Genomic DNA, 18,178 nt, shown 5'->3' on the forward strand with positions numbered 1-18,178 from the left:
GCACTGGAAGTAGAGGGCTGCTCTTGATACAGGCTTGAATACTGATTATCAGAAGCATATAGATGCAGTAAGAAATGTGCACCACTGCATACTCTACACTTCGCTCCTGAATTGCATTTGGCCACAGTATGACCTTTTTTCAAACAATTAGTGCATGCAATTGATGCAAGCTGCAAATATCTACAAAAGATACAATTTTCGGGAGATTGTTTCTATTTACAAACCAAAAGAAGAGTCTTAAAATTCCTCTTAGGCTGATTATCGAACTTGTGTTTATTAAGTTTTGGTCTTGCACCAGAAGATTCATCTGCAGAAATGTGCTGATACCTTTTATTTAAAGCAGTCTCGTAATCAGATCATAATGGGTGCTTGTCGAAGTGAAGTTGTTCTTCCCATTTGGATTTAGTGATCGGATCGACCCTTGACGTAACTAAATGAATAAATATGGCGTTCGTAACCTTTTTGTCATCACCAATTGACAACAATGAATCGTAAATGGCAGAAACAGTTTCAATCATGCTTCTTAAAGCAGAAGACGAAGGTTTGGTGATATCAGGAAGATCGAAAAGTTTGGCAATATTAGCAAAAAATATCAAGCAATCATTATCATAAACCTTCTTTAAGCTGGCTAATGTTTTGGGGTAATTTTCTTCAGAAATCTGAAAAATTTTGACACTACCAACTGCTTCATCGGACAAACATGATATTAAATGGTTAAACTTGTCTATGTCTCTTAATGTCGGATCAGTGTGAACTAGGTTTTTGAACAGACTTATAAAATTTTTTTATTCGGAATATTTTCCGCTGAACTTAGGAAGTTTCATATTTGGCAATCTAGATGGATGCGATTGAGCACAAAAGGAAGCCTCAGGCATACTACTCCTCCTATTTGTAGATAAAATTCCTAAAAATAGGAACTTTGCTGACACACATAAGTCCTCAAGTTTATCACGATCATCATTATCGGGATCCAGAATATCTAATTCGGATTGTAAGTGCATTGCCTCAGCAATATATTTGTTCAAGATGTCTTTTGCCGGAAAGAAGTTTTAATTTTTTCAATTGGCCTGTTCCCGTACTTTATAAAGTGGTAAAAGTTGTAAAAGTGGTAAACGATTTTCAAATAAATTTTGTGTACGGGAACGCAAAATTTGTAAAAGTGGTAAAAATTGTAAAAACTTTTTAGTTCAGGAACAGAGCTAATATTTTTATTATTTTTTCCTGCTGTTGCTTTAAATTGGCTATTTCCGAATCAGGATTATTTTAGTGTTTTTTTACCACCAGCAGTTTTGATATAAATCAATAAGTTTAAATGAGATTTACGCAGCAGGGAAAACTCATCATATTTTTAGTAGTAGGAAATGTAAAGTTTATTATCTAATAAACTCTCCATTTTTAATAAAAATATAAATTGTCAGCTTTAAAATAGTATATTAATACTATATCAATTAATTAAGTTTAGTTCAGCAATTGAACACACCAAATTTTCAATAAATTAGAAATTTTGGAAAATTGCGTAAGAATATTGTGTATATCGATAACAAAATTGATCAAGTTGAATAACCGAATGTGGGTACTCAATTACTCACAAAGTATGTGGCACTAATGCAGTTTAATATCAAAACAAAGATATAAAATGAATTTTATTGAAATTATTACAAATTAAAATGTAAATTAAATAATTTGTCAACAAAACACCAAAAAATTAAATAAAAATGTATTGTGTTTAATTAACTTCACTCACGTTATATGAATACCAATATTAATCCCGGATTAGTGTGGTGCAAAAAAACAACAATTGGTAGTGCTGATGAACAAAAGCTAAGCGGAATAAGATAAGAAAAAGAAAACAAAATTAATTTGAAGGTAATACTTAAGATTGTGTTATTTAGCCGCGAATATTTATTGCAAAAGCGATTCACAAGGTGATAATTTGTGTAAATTGTGTTAAAAATAATAAAATTTAAAAAATTTACAAATTCTCTAACGCTGACTAATTTACAGGTTAGGATTCACACAAACTATGTCCAACGCTGTTACCTGGGAATCAGAATCACCCTCCTGATTATTATGTTTGCTCCTACAAAGACGGCAGTCACAGAATCTAGGCATCTGGAAGAGGAAAAACGCAGCGATAACAGCATGAATTCAAGGAAAGTATTTTTTAAATTATTAATAAATATTCTTTCTTAATGTTCTTCTTATTTTTCTCTTTTTGCAGCAATTTTTTTACAATTTGTTGGATTTCTGTTCCATTCAGAAATTGATATTCTTTTATCAGGTTGAATAATTGTTATGGAACTTAACACACAGAACATAGAAGAAAATTGGGTTTGATTGAGTCTCGACATTATAGACAGTTGGACACTATTTTTTGAGATCTGAAAAGCTTTGACAGTACCAATTGCTTCATCGGACAAACATGATATTAAATGGTTTAACTTTTCTATGTCTGTTAATGCCGGATCAGTGTGAACTAGGTTTTCGAATAGACTTATAAAATTTTTGTATTCGGAATATTTGCCGCTTAATTTAGGAAGTTTCATATTTGGCAATCTAGATGGATGCGATTGAGCACAAAAGGAAGTCTCAGACATACTACTCCTCCTATTTTTAGATAAAATTCCTAAATTGACTCTTCCTGGATACGGTCATCATCAGAAAGGACTGTTGTACTAGTTGGTGAAGGTATAACTGGCGCTGTGTACGTCTTCAGTAATAATTGCATTAAATGGAAGCGGCTGGGAACTATTTTTATTACTATTGCTGCATGTTGTACAGTTTGCTCGGAAAACTCCTGGCGCTCCACATCCATAGCAAGCAATCATGGACTTTTTCTGTTGCTGCGTATCGCTCACGTTTTGCGTTTCCACTTGCTTCAGTTGAGTCTTCATATGTTCGTCTTGTTGTTGTCGTACTTCACGCTTTTCCAATTTCATGCACACAAATTTGCAGTGACTATGTTCACAGCAGAAACGACAGCGCGCAGTCTCTGTCAAGCACATCGGTTTAGGTTGCTTTTGTGTTTCTCTGCAGGTAGTCAGCAAATATTCAAATGTCTTTACATTTTCGCTTCGCACACGCTCTCTAATGCTTGTGTTGAGCAAACCGAACACAATGTTGAGCTGAACCTCTTCTGACACAGGAACGGCCAGCTGTGCAAACAACAACCGTTGTTTACATACAAAAGTGTCTGTGTGCTCATTTTGTGGCTGTTTTGTCTCAACGATTTGGGAGAAAACACGCCAATCTTTTAAATGAGTGTTATGGCTTCTTATAATGTGGTAATTGTGTGTTACACACCAGTTGGTAGCATAACCCTCAAATTAAAGTTGTAGCCCTTTGACAGCATCTGCATCTGTAATTGACTCAATTTCTTTGTAGACGGTTATCGCTGTCCAAATTCTTCAACAACGGCGGCGTCTCACTGTCCCTTGAAGCGACCAGTGCAATGCGCAAATGGCCCAGCACGGTCAATTCTACGCATTGCTTGGATAAGTTGTTGGAACTGTGCATCGGTAAACTGGGCCATAATTTCTTCTCCAGACAGATACTCGTCACTTTCAGGTTTTTATTGTTTCTAGGTTTTAATGTCGTTGTCCGTGACCCCACGTTGGGCGCCAATAAACAGTTCTGGCCTCTCAACGTGCAATTAATAAAAGCCGGAGAGTTATGTAAGTTTAAGAGAAATACTTATATTATTACTCGGAGCAAACTTATTTGATAGTTACTATGTAACCCGTTAGAATGTAGTTTCCTGAATGAGCGAATTCATTAAATTTAATTCTACTTAGCTGCTTCTTATGAGAAGCGATGTAGTCGATGTAGTCTTAAACTAGGTTTACAATGAGGATAAATAACATAAATACGTTTATATATGAATTCAGTGTTTTATTTTAACATCTGTACCTAATAATATATTTACAAAATATACAATGGACCGTTTCAGTTTTGTTTTTGAACCATTGTGAAGTGTCAGCCCCCATTGTAATAAAAGTATTTTCTACATAAAGAACATTTTTGACATAACATATCCCAATATATGGAATCCATTACCTATTCAAGTTGCCTTGATTTGGAGAGAAAAAGGAAAAGCAGAAGAAAACATACAGTCAACTAAAAAAGTATGCAAACACCTTATAAATCTTGGGTTTAAGGGTAAGGAAGCATTTTTATGAAAATCCAAGTACATAGTTCTATTTCATATCGCTAATAAACAATATTAAATAAAAAATATATATTCCATAATACGAATAACGGTAAATTCTATAAAAATTAAAAAAATAATAGGGAAAAATGTTACATACACCCCAATGAAGTATTGAGATTACCGTTAAATATATGGAATAAGCAATACAAATTTTACATTTTCTTGCTCTAGCGAATGCCTCTGGTTGTCCATGATATCTTTTAGGCAAAATGGGAACACATTTGTAGATTAATTGCAGTTATATAAGGTCAGACTTCGCGTATAACTCGTTAAAGCGGACCCTTGCACATTTCTTTGAGTTTTTCAGTCCGGGTAGTTTATGAAACCCCAGAAAATACAGTGGGACTAATAATTTTGAGGTCCTTGAGCGCTTTGAACTTGTTTTTGTGGATAATATATGCTATTTTATTGGGGTACATGTACACCTTTTCCCTATTAATTTTTTAATTTTTATGGAATTTACCGTTATTCGTATTATGGAATATATTTTTGTTGTATTTAATATTGTTTATTAGGGATATGAAATAGAACTATGTACTTGGATTTCCGTAATAATCCTTCATTATCCTTAAAACTCGAGATTTATAGGGTGTATGTAGACTTTTTTGGTTGACTGTACATACCCAAAGCCTTTTTCGCAGTGATAATTTCTACACACACAAAACAGATATTCACAGATATACTTTATAGAAACGAAATATTTGTTATTTATTTTTGATTAAAAATGTGTTTTGACAGCAAAAGAAGGCATCAGTTGGTATCATTGTATAACCTTCTTTCCTTCACCATGGTTCTACCGATAGAAGAGTGTTGTCAACTTTTATTTGAACTTTTTCATTCATAATTTTGCGTTTTAATTTTAACGATTTTTTCCGGTAAATAAATGAGTTAGAGAATCGCACTATAGGTAGTAGTGTCACACCAGCTTTTGGAATAAGAAATGTCAAATAGAGTTGTACTATCTAGTTCATTTGAAAGCTCTAGTTCAATAGATCATTTCTTTTAACTGAACTAGTCCAGTAATCTAGTTCATAGTTCACTATCCAGTTCAATCATTCGGATCAGAACCGTTCACCGGCTCTTAATCGTTCGTTTGATGAAAACGCACAAGGAACATTCAATAGGTAATTACAAAAATACTTGGTAACAGTAAAGTACTTGGCAAATCTGTTCGCGATTGCACTTGTCTTGCACAGAGCTCCGTAAAAAATTTTTATACGTTTTTACGGGGATTGTGTTTCAAGTTTTCTCTGCAATGAGAGACTAAATCATAAGGAATTAAAGAGTTATAAAATAAAGATGCCCGGTAGAAACAGAAAGAGTGTAAACATAAATAAAAACTGTGCCACCAATGTAAATTGGTAGTGGGTGAAGAGGAAGATGATGTCATCGCATGCGATAAGTGCAAAAGAGTTATGCATGCCCAATGTACTAAACTAAATAAGCGAGAATTAGAAAAAATATTGAACGATGATAATATCGAGTTCGTGCTCCGTATGAAAGGGAGACGATAGCAATATGATCAAAGAAGAATTTAAGATAATTCGAGATAAGTTAAAATAGCTGTCTGATATCAAAAATTCTATTTCTTTTTTATCATTGCAAAATGATAATATTTTGAAATCAATGAATGACAATACAAAACAGCTGGAGTTGGTGAAGCAGGAAAACAGTACTTTGAATGAGGAAATGCATATGTGAATTAAAAACATCAATTAAGGTTTTAAACAGCGAAAGAGTGAAGAGAGATTGTATCATAATGATGATATTGAAGATGTTTTCTTTATTAAGAATAGGGGATAGCAGACTAATGAGAAAAACATTATCGTTAAATTTGCTCAAAGGAAAACGAAATCTGTTTTCAGACAAAGAAAATCTTTGTAAATGATTTAATGAGCACCGAAACATACAACTTGTTCAATTATGCTAAGGTCCCCAAATGAATCTATATTTCAGAGCAATGGAAACATTTTTGTAAGGAAAAATGAAAATTCTCGATCAAACCTCCTGAAATGTGAAAATGATGTGGACAGCCTAATGTTAGAGGAAGCTACTTACTCCTCAACCGCAAGAAAGAGTACCCAGAGACCGATTAATATTGATATAGAGGTTACTAGCGATGATAAGGAAACGTCTGAAAATACATCATACATTAAAATACAATTTAGGAGTAAGATACAACACTTGACGATTAAGGACAACGAAACAATGGTATCATTTGACGTAGTTTCCCTGTTTCCAAGCATACCGGTGGATTTGGCATTGACGATTATAGAAGAAAAATTGGATATTGGATAATTCTGCATTAAGGACAACAGATATTTCAAATATGACGGTAAAATATACAAGCAGAAAAAGGGGCTTCCGATGGGGTCACCGGCTTCTCCGATTGTAGCTGATATAGTGATGGAGAAACTTCTTGACACCTGTATGGATAGATTTAAGACCAAACCGAGAATTTTGACGAAATACGTGGATGATTTATTCTTAATTCTTGAACACAATGCAATATTGGACACTTTGGAAACTTTTAATAATTTTAACACTAATATTAAATTTACTATGGAAGAAGAGAACAGTGGTTCCATTCCTGGATACATATATAACGAGAAATGATGGTAAAATATTAATAGATTGGTACCAAAAACCGACTGCCTCTGGACGTATAATAAACTTTTATTCTAAGCATCCCAAACAAATGATTATTAATACTGGACGCAACCTCATAAACAGAATTTTAAATAAAGGGTGTTTTTTTAAGGTAGATGGAACTTTAAATTGTAAAAAGTAACACAAAAAATTAAATTTTGATGAAACTTTTTTTTATTTGTTTCAGTATACTCTGACAAATTATCATGAATAGACTCACGCTTGAACAACGCTACGAAATTATCCAAATTTACTTTGAAAATCAGTCGTCGATTCGCGCAACTTCGTAATTTGTATGGCGTTCAGCGATGAGACGCATTTTTGGCTTAACGGGTTTGTTAATAAGCAAAATTGCCGCATATGGAGTGAGACCAATCCACAAGAGACCCTACAGACTCCATTACATCCAGAAAAATGCACCGCATCGTGCGGTTTTCACGCTGGTGGCATCGTCGGACCTTATTTCTTCAAAAATGAGGCCGGAGCTCGCGTTACGGTCAATGGAGATCGTTACCGCACCATGATCAATGAGTTTTTGTTTGAAAATATGGATGACATTGATCCGGAGGAGATGTGGTTTCAACAGGATGGCGCTACGTGCCATACGGCGAACGCAACCATCGACTTATTGAAATCAAAATTTGGCGATAAGTTGATTTCGAGAAGTGGACCTGTCAATTGGCCTCCAAGGTCGTGCGATTTGACACCTCTCGATTATTTCCTGTGGGGCTACGTGAAGTCACTGGTTTATGCTAATAAACAAGCAACAATTGATGCCTTGGAGGCCAGCATTGTTCGTGTTATTCGTGACATACGGCCAGCAGTGCTCGAAAAAGTGGCCAAAAATTGGACGTCCAGAATGCACTTCGTCAAGAACAGCCGCGGTGCCCATATGCCCGAAGTCATTTTCAAATGTTAATGTCACGTCGAATAAAAAAAATTTTTTGATTACAATTTAATTTTTGTGTTATTTTTTACAATTTCAAGTTCTATCGGGCTTAAAAAAACACCCTTTATTATTGATAAACAGTTCCATGAGAAAAATAAGCATAAAATAAGAGAAATCTTGACAATGAACAGCTTTCCAAAAACAATGATTGAAAGCCTAATAGACGGATATTACACGAATAAGAAAAAAGAAAGACCTGAAAAATCATATAAGTCCATGACATATATTCCAGGAATATCAGAGAGATTCCAACATATATGACAAAAATTCGTACAACATAGCACAACGCTGCAACAACACTGTAAAACGCCTCTTCAGCAAAACAAAAGACAAAATTCCAAACATAGAACGACATAATGTTATATATAAAATTGTATGTAGTGGGAACAAAGAGAATGAATGTGGTCAAGTATATGTAGGAACAACAAAAAAAAAAATAAGCTGAAAACCAGATTATCGGCACATAAATCGGACATCAAATTAAGAAATCAACAAAAAATACAAAAAACAGCGCTTGCAAACCACTGTAAGCTTAAAAACCATTTGCCTAACTTTGACAACGTCCACATACTACAAACAGAAAACAACTACAACAGACGGTTGACCCTGGAGATGCTGCACATCAACAACATACCAACAAATAAGAAGATCAACTACAAGAGCGACACCGAAAATGCAGCCTATTGTTATAGACATCTAACACAAAAGAGAATGTGCAATACGTAGAACTTTTAGTTCAATATTTACCGCCGACAATCGTAGTGAAACCACGTTAGTTTGTAAGAAATATTTGACCAATTTAGTTTTACGTATATGTAAGCAAATTTGTGTTACTCTTTTGTGTTGAATATTTTTGTGTTTGCTTAAAAACGCCAATAATGAATGCTGTGATAATATAATGAAAATATTTATATTTTATTGTAGATTTGCCCTGATGATGCAATTTCAAAATTGCGAAATATTGGATAGAAAATAAATAAAGAACCAGTATGACCTCAAGCTCAAAAAAACTCTTTTTCTTAAATTGAATTCAAAAGGTCGAATAAAACCAAAAATTAAACAACTAAAACCAAAAAATAGTTTTTTCATCGTTTGTCCTATTTTGAATATAAATTAACTAGCAAAGTGCCCGCTACTTCGTATGCGGAAAGGATATAAAAAACAAATAAACAATATAAAATTAAAAATGGCCAACACTGAAAATTTTATTGCACTAATACCAATTTTAATCAATATTTATTGTTATTTTAGTACTGTTCGTACCTCTTTAGTTCGATTTTCAAAAAGATAAGCAGTATCTCACCCTTACATATTAACAGCGAGACCAACTTTGCACACCAGTATTCACCCTAAATCCAAAGAATACTGATTCCAGCACTGTCTCTACACCCAACAACAAATTGAGTGCCATTTAGTACTCTTCGTACCCATAAGTACGATTTTCCAAAACTACCTTAATCCTTCACTTCAACAGTAACCTAAATTCCAAAAAACAGGATTCCAGCGCAATCGTTGCACTCAAATCCAAATTCTACCATTTGGTATATTTCGTGTCCATAAGTACGAATTTCGAAAACTACCTCCACGTATCAATACTACACTCCAACCGTAGTAATACCAAATTCCAGTATTCAAGCTCTATCCGCTCCCTCAAAAACCCACTGTACCAAATTTAGTACTTTTCGTACCAATAAGTACGAATTTCAAAAACTACCTTAATCATATACTCCAACAGTAATCTCAATTCCAAATTTAAGGATTCCATGTCTATTCGTTCACTCAAATCCAAATTGTAAAAAAATTAATACCATTTAGTACTTTTCGTAAACATAAGTACGAATTTCCAAAACTACCATTCTACAACAATAATCTCAATTCCAAATTTCAGGATTCCAGATTCCAAATCCCAATTGAACCAAATTTAGTACTTGTTGTACTCTAAGTACGAATTTCCAAAACTCCTTAGTTCTACACTCCAACAGTAATGTCAATTCCCAATTTCAGGATTCCAGCTCTATCCCAAATTGTACCAATTTAGTACCATCTATTACTAATTATTAAGTACGAATTCTCAAAACTACTTTCGTTCTACTCTCCAACAGTAGCCTAAGTTCAAAATTTCAGGATTCCAGCTCCATCCGTTCGCCCAAATCGTAATTGTACCAATAATTTAATACTTTTCGTATCCATAAGTACGAATTTTCAAAACTACTTTCATGCAACCCTCCAACTGTAGCCTTAATGCAAAATTTCAGGATTCCAGCTCTATCCGTTCGCCTAAATCGTAATTGTACCAAATTTAGTACCACTTAGTACTCTTCGTAGTCATAAGTACGAATTTTCAAAACTACTTCCATTCTACACTCCAATTGTATCCTTAATTCAAAATTTTAGGATTCCAGCTCTATAATAATTGTACCAAATTTAGTACCATTTTGTACTTTTCGTACCCATAAGTACGAATTTTCGAGACTACTTCCATGCTACTCTCCAACAGTAGCCTTAGTTCAAAATTTCAGGATTCCAGCTCAATCCTTTCGCCCAAATCGTAATTGTACCAAATTTAGTACCATTTAGTACTTTTCGTACCCATTAGCTCTATCTGTTCGCACAAATCATAATTGTACCAAATTTAGTACCATTTAGTACTTTTTGTGGCCATAGGTCCAAATTTCGAAACCTACCTCTATCCAACATTCGAACAGTAATCTTAATTTCGAATTTCAGGATTCCAAATGTATACTATCACCCAAATCCAAATTGTACAAGATTTGGTATCATTTAGTACTTTTCGCATCCATAACCAACAATTTCCAAAACTACCTCAATCCTACACTCCAACAGTAATTTTAAGTCCAAATTTCATAATTCCTGCTATATCCGATCACTCAAATCCAAATTGTACAAAATTTAGTACCACTCAGTACTTTTTGTACCCACAAGTACGAATTGAGTACTTTTCGTTGCCATAAGTACGATTTTCCAAAAGAATGCCAATCCCACACTCCAATAGCAATATTAATTCCAAATTTCACTATTCCAGCTCTATTCGATCACTTAAATTCATATTGTACGAAATTTGGTACCATTTAGTACTTTTAGTACCCAAAAGTACGAATTTCGTACACGACAATAATCCTAGTTCTAAATTTCAGGATTCCAGTTCAATCCGTTCTCCCAAATCCAAATTGTACCTTATTTGGTACTATTTAGTACCTTTCGTACCCATATATACAAATTTCGAAAACTACCTCCATATCTCAAAGCTACACTCCAACAGTAATAGTAATTCCAAATTTCAGAATTCCAACTTTATCAGTTCGCCCAAATTCAAATTGTACCAAATTTAGTACCATTTAGTACTATTCGTACACATGAGTACATATTTTCAAAACCTCCTCCTTATATCAACTCATCTTCTAAACCTTGATTTTCATTCGAAATTTCAAGATTTTAGCTCTATCCGTTCACGTAATACCAAATGGTAATAAATTTAGTACCATTTAGTACTATTCGTACACATGAGTAGACATTTTCAAAATCACCTCCTTATATCAACTCATCTTCTAAATCTTGATTTTCATTCCAAATTTCAAGATTTTAGCTCTATCCGTTCAAGTAATACCAAATGGTACTAAATTTAGTAATTTTTAGTACTTTTCGTACACTTATAGCTCGAATTTCCAAAAACCCTTTGGTACACCTTTTTAACTCTCCATCAGTGAACCTCATTCCAAATTTTAGAATTCTAGCTCTTCGCGTTTCCCTAATACTAAGGGTACCATATTTAGTACCTTTTAGTACTTTTCGTACCGTTCTAGTTCGAATTTCCAAAAACCTAGCCTTATCTGACACCTTCGGACCAAGAGTGACACTCACCCAAAAATTTCAAGATTCTAGCTCCAGCCGTTTAGCCTGGGCGTTGATTATGAATCAGTCAGTCAGTCAGTGAGTCATCATTACTGAAGTCTTTTATAAGTATAGAAGATTAATTATTTAATCAGTACTTTAATAATTCTTTTGAATGGAATAAATGGTAATTTCATTAATATTGTCAGAATTGATGTAAGAAGTATTTCTTCGTTAGGAAGGTTCTATGATTTCAAAACACAGTTGGTAAGTTTTCCCATGTTGGCGAATATTCTTTCAATAAATGAAACATGGTTCAAAGAAGATTGTTTGCAATTATTCCCAATACCTCTTTACAAAGTTGTTCACAGTTGTAGAAACGACGGATACGGTGGTGTTTCGGCATATGTTCGCGATTGTTATGAATTTTCCATTCGGGTTTCGAGCAATGTTAACTTTGTGAATTTGATTCATCTTAAGTTACACAATCTAAAGGAGCGTGGAAAAACTTTTGAATTGGTATCATTTTATAGGTCCCGAAACGTAGTTCGGCGACATTTTTGGATCTCATGGAGGAAAGGTTGTCGTTTTTGAGAGATGCTCTGTCTTTTATTCTGGGGGACTCAAATGTTGATATGGTCGGGGGAACGAATTCTGTTGATCTGTTCCAGTCTTATGATTTTGAATGTTGTCAGAATTTTGTAACTAGACCTATAAGTGGTTCAAGCATCGAAAATGCGTTAACGAACATTCATGGATCATTTTCGGTGGAGTCTGTTGAGTGGAAGCCAATGATCACAATTTGATTTTTTGTAGAATGGAAATGAACATTATAAGGAAACATTCGTATGAAAAGGAAAGTATATCTTTAAATTATAACAGAATTCAACGAATACTAGCTGAGAATATCACGCGGATACATGAAAGTGTGGATCCTTCAATTATAACATCAACGTTAATTGATATAATAAATGATGTTGTGAGGTCAAGTATGTCGCAGTGGATAAATGGTAACAAGTGGTCGTTGATGGAGGAGATGATGTAAATGTGGAAGTGGTAGAATAAATTCAACTAATCGTTTTGAATGTTTAGGGTGAAGTAAGGGAAAATATTATTCAGTATGTATACAGGGTGTTTTTTAAGCTAGATAGAACTTTAAATTGTAAAAAGTAACACAAAAAATTAAATTTTGATGAAACTTTTTTTTATTTGTTTCAGTATACTCTGACAAATCATCATGAATAGACTCACGCTTGAACGCTTGCGTCGTTCTTTCGCCGATTGGGCTCTAGAGCAGTTGGCAAATGACCCGTTGTTTTATCGCAAAATTGTGTTCAGCGATGAAGCGCATTTTTGGCTTAACGGGTTTGTTAATAAGCAAAATTGCCGCATATGGAGTGAGACCAATCCACTAGAGACCCTACAGACTCCATTACATACAGAAAAATGCACCGTATGGTGCGGTTTTCACGCTGGTGGCATCATCGGACCTTATTTCTTAAAAAATGAGGCCGGAGCTCGCGTTACGGTCAATGGAGATCGTTACCGCACCATGATCAATGATTTTTTGTTTGAAAATATGGATGACATTGATCCGGAGGAGATGTGGTTTCAACAGGATGGCGCTACGTGCCATACGGCGAACGCAACCATCGACTTATTGAAATCAAAATTTGGCGATAAGTTGATTTCGAGAAGTGGACCTGTCAATTGGCCTCCAAGGTCGTGCGATTTGACACCTCTCGATTATTTCCTGTGGGGCTACGTGAAGTCACTGGTTTATGCTGATAAACCAGCAACAATTGATGCCTTGGAGGCCAGCATTGTTCGTGTTATTCGTGACATACGGCCAGCAGTGCTCGAAAAAGTGGCAAAAAATTGGACGTCCAGAATGCACTTCGTCAAGAACAGACACGGTTCCCATATGCCCGAAATCTTTTTCAAATGTTAATGTCACGTATTGATCTTTCGAATAAAAAAAAATTTGATTACAATTTAATTTTTTGTGTTATTTTTTACAATTTCAAATTCGATCGGGCTTAAAAAACACCCGAATAGTTATGAGAATTCAGTTTGTACGTCTAAGCCTACTACATCAATTTATCATTTCAATATAACAAGTATAAATATTACAAGTTTATTTCAACACTTCCCCTGAACATGTAATATCATATCTACTTATAGTAACATGATTTTAAATATATGCAAAATTGTTATTGCAAGCCAAACACTTTCGTAAAAACTAATAATTTGTTTAAAGTACCGCCCTTTGTAAACATGTCAGCAGCCATTTCATTCGTAGATAAATATTGCAAGTTAATAGTACCATCATTCAAACGTTCTTGTTTGAATTCGACTCTTATATCGATGTGCTTCGTTCTAGCCGAATAGGCGTTATTATAAACAACATTAATAGCACTCTTATTATTACAGTGCAAAACTATAGTTTTTGAAGGTTTAACACTGAGTTCTTTCTCCAAACGTTTTAGCCAAATAACTTCTTGAACGGCCGCAACAATAGACATAAATTCTGCCTCCGTTGAAGACAAAGCAACAGTTTTCTGACTTTTAGAAGTCCATCACACAGCGCCTGACTGGAAAGTAAATATATATCAAGTAGTTGAACGCCTTTCATACACGTCAATACCCGAATCAGCGTCACAATATCCAGTTATTTCTACTCCATCTTTTCTATAAACTATGCCTTTATTCATGGTTCCTTTTAAGTAACGCGTCACTCTTTTACATGCTTCCCAATGCCCTTTTCCAGGATTTTTGCAATTTTTTCTCAGCACGTTAACGATGGAACAAATATCAGTAGTGGATTCTGTAACTCATTTTTTCTGTTATCGATAATTGTCGGTAAAATTAAAATGCTTAAAATTTCGATAATTAACGAAATTTTTCGGCAAGTTAACGATGAATAAAAAGTAGTCGCTAGCCTCTACCGACACAAACAGCGATGCCAACTTTTCTTTATGTTTTTAGTCATAATTTTGCGATTTAATTTTACCGATTTTTGTCGGTAACAGCAAAAATGAGTTACAGAATCCCAAACAATAAACAAATAATAAACACGCAATTGCTTCCATGTAAGGAACTTTAGGCATGTATATTTCATCCTCCCTTGTTTTAGGACAAAGTTCCTTTGAAATTTTTGTACTACAATCAACTGGAGTTTTTATTGGGTTACAGTCTACCATCTGAAAATGCTTAAGAACATTTTGAATGTACTGGGTCTGGTCAATTTTGATATAGTTGTCCTTTTGAGAAACCCGAATTCCCAGCATTGAAGAAGCTTCGCCTTGCATTTTAAAATTATTCTTCAGAGATTCTTTAGTACGTTCAATATGACTGGATTTATTTGACAAAATCAAAACATCATCTACATAAATTGCGATGTATGTTATTTCATCCTTTTGAATTCTGTAGTAAATGCATTGATGGGTAAGCCCCATCTTCAACAAGACATTGTTAGTAGTATCATTCCATACACGACTGGATTGTTTTAATCCATATATGGACTTTTGAAGTTTGCAAACTCTACCAGTTCCATCATTCATACCTTCGGGCTGTTCCGTATAGATTTCTTCTTTTAGACTACCGTTTAAAAATGCGGTAACTGCATCCATTTGATGGATTTTCAGGTTGTACTTTGCAGCTAAAGCAATAAAAAATTTGATTGATTCATTCCTGACTACAGGAACAAAAGTTTCATTATAGTCAATTCCTTTTTCTTGATTATAACCTTTTGCCGCAAGTCTTGCTTTTCGCCGCAAAATCTCATTGTTAACACCAACTTTTGTCCTGAAACACCATTTTGCAGGAATTGCTCTTTTATTTGATGGTAACTCGATTAAAATTCATGTTTCATTTGCAATCAAAGAATCGTATTCTTTTGTCATAGCTAGCTTCCACTTCTATGCATATGGTGATGAAATTGCTTCGGCTATATTAGACGGATCGTCAGTCACAAATTCCATCGCTCTAAATACAAAGGATCGTTTGGGCCTGTTAGCTAACCTCTCTGAACGTCGTACATTAGGTTTTTCATGTAGATTTTCTGAAGATTGCGCATTATGAACATTATCAGGTGTAATAGCATCCATAAAATCATCGTCACTGCTTGTTGCGTTATTCTCATTAGATTCCAAATCATGATCCGATTCAAATCGATTGTTGGTTCTCTCTCATTTGGCAATTCAACTACAGTACTTCCCCCGGAATTGACAACTTCAGAATTCATCTCTTGCTCTATTTCGGGAAAATATAGATTTTTATGTTGATGAGACATTTTACCATAAAATTCAGATTCAAAGAAAACAACATCTCCGCTAGTGATAATTTCGGAATTATATAGGCGATAAGCTTTAGACTCTGAGCTATATTCAACTAATGTGCATTCAATGGACTTGTTTAGGTGAGGGAGGGGAAATCCATAGGTTTTTATTCAACGATAGCTCAGGATACCGTTTGATGAGCAGTGGGGGTGAAAAGAATAAAATAAAACAACAAAAGCAGTATCAGTTTAAATATAATAAATGATTGCCGTTTATTGATCGTATTTCTTTTCAAATCTGGGGTGGCGACAGAGGCCTGTTAATATACAACAAAGGATTACCAATTGTAATCTATGGTGGCGACATAGGCCGGTTAGTAAACGCGAAGACGTTTGGGTTACTACGCGAAGTTAACTATTCAACGGTTGATCGACCAGTGAACGCAGAGGTTCTTGCAATCGCAGAGGATTGCAGCGATCGCAGAGGATCTGAGTCGATTTATACTACTACATTTACATATTCCAATGAGAGAAAACTCAACAACCATCGCTCGTTAGCATCAACACTCTACGGTATCCGCAGAGGGAATTTGCTGAGGTGATGCACGATGATGTCAATCAGCATCCGTGATCGACTGAGCTCGGGAAGTTGAGTTGGAATGTATCAAACCTAAACATTCCGCCTTCCATGCTAGACTAATTGTCTAGCATTTTATTACAAAATTGGAATATATTCGATTCAAATGTTAGGAAAGAACGTAAATTCAGATTCCCAAGTGAGCTATGCTTTAAATTATTGATTTCAATAAGTGACCGATTCAGATGAACTATATGGATGAGTTTTTAAACGATTTCATTTTAGTTTACAAGATATAGTACTAGCGATTTATTTCAACAATTGACTATTATGGTCGATTTCCAATATCTTTTTCAAGGTTAGGTACCTGATGCAGATGGAACTGAACCCGTAAGAATGTATCCGAAAATAGATTTTTGAGCCAACAACGAATCTGAAACAAATTTAGGCGGTTCAGCTTCGAGTATTTTAGGATATAGATCAGCGCCAAGTAGCAAATCTATTGGGCTGTCATCAAAGGAATCTGCCAATTCTAGATCAGGAATCCGAGATTTCAAGTTAGGCATGGGTGGAGGTGAGAACAGTTTCCCCTTGACATTAGGCAGGACTAATGCCTTAGTTTCCAAAATTTTAGAGTTATTTTTTGGCGGCGACACCTTAAGAGAACAAACTTCTCTTGGTGTACCAGATTTTAGTTTACTGGAACAAGATCCAGCAGGGCGAGTAGGAAAACCAATAGTTTTCTTAAGTTTCTTAGAAACAATAGAGACTTTGGACGATGGATCAATGATAGCACGAACGCTATGCGATTTATCATTATGCACAATATTTACTCTCGCGGTTCCAAGGAGCACATTGCTATTTTGAATTGTATTAGTTTCAGGATGATTGCTTGACCGTTTGTTAGAAGAACTAGTCGACATAGTACACTTCAACTCTCGACTTTTGACATTTGTAAAGGCCGGAGAAGTGCATGGGGATGACAAAGTATGACTGTCCGGAGGATGTCTTGGCTGCGACAACACATAACTAGAATCTCCTCTTTCGATATTAGTGGAAGACGGAGACAGTTCTGATGTTGCCGGAGCAATAACTCTTCTAACTTGTGGCCGGTGAAGAAGGCTATGATGCCTTTGCTTGCAAGAACTGCAACTATGTTTACTGTTACAGTTTTTAACAGCATGACCACGAGATAAGCAATTAATACAACAATTGTACTTTTTAACAATGGAGAATTTGTCCTCAAACGAAAGTTTAGCAAACTGGGGACAGAGACGCAGATTGATTTGGCGATGAATTTTTAGGTGAATCAAGATTTGACCTCAATGAGTTATTGGTGCGATTAGATGTAGCAATATTTCTAGGTGAGTTTGTGACCTGATGTCCGAACAAGTTTTGGATACACATCAATGTTTGTATCCTCTCTGTGAGGAAAGCATCTAAGTCTTTCCCAGAAGGCAATAAAGACTTGTTTTTGATACTTTGCTCCCACAGAGTCAAAGTTAATTTTGGCAACCGCTGCAAACAAATACAAACAATTATTGGATCCCAATGATCCGTGAACTGTTTCACGAGACGAAGGGGGAATATCAAACAAGGTTTTGATATAGTTGTTAACCACGATGCGCTTATTGTCATACGCATCCGACAAAGCTTTCCACGCTT

General features: G+C 35.0%; 1 protein-coding gene across 1 annotated transcript in view; it reads left to right on the forward strand.

Annotated features, from left to right (window-relative positions):
• Positions 1-12,916, forward strand: part of LOC141399830 (uncharacterized) — a 165,830-nt gene extending 152,914 nt beyond the window's left edge. Inside the window, exon 2 of the transcript XR_012411974.1 lies at positions 12,876-12,916. The gene's annotated coding sequence lies outside the window, so the exon portion shown is untranslated. The remainder of the gene's footprint in view (positions 1-12,875) is intronic.
• Positions 12,917-18,178: the final 5,262 nt, after the last annotated feature.

The sequence above is a fragment of the Musca autumnalis genome, unplaced genomic scaffold (genome assembly GCF_047663935.1).
Source record: "Musca autumnalis isolate F117 unplaced genomic scaffold, ASM4766393v1 scaffold_3, whole genome shotgun sequence".
NCBI lineage: Eukaryota > Metazoa > Arthropoda > Insecta > Diptera > Muscidae > Musca > Musca autumnalis.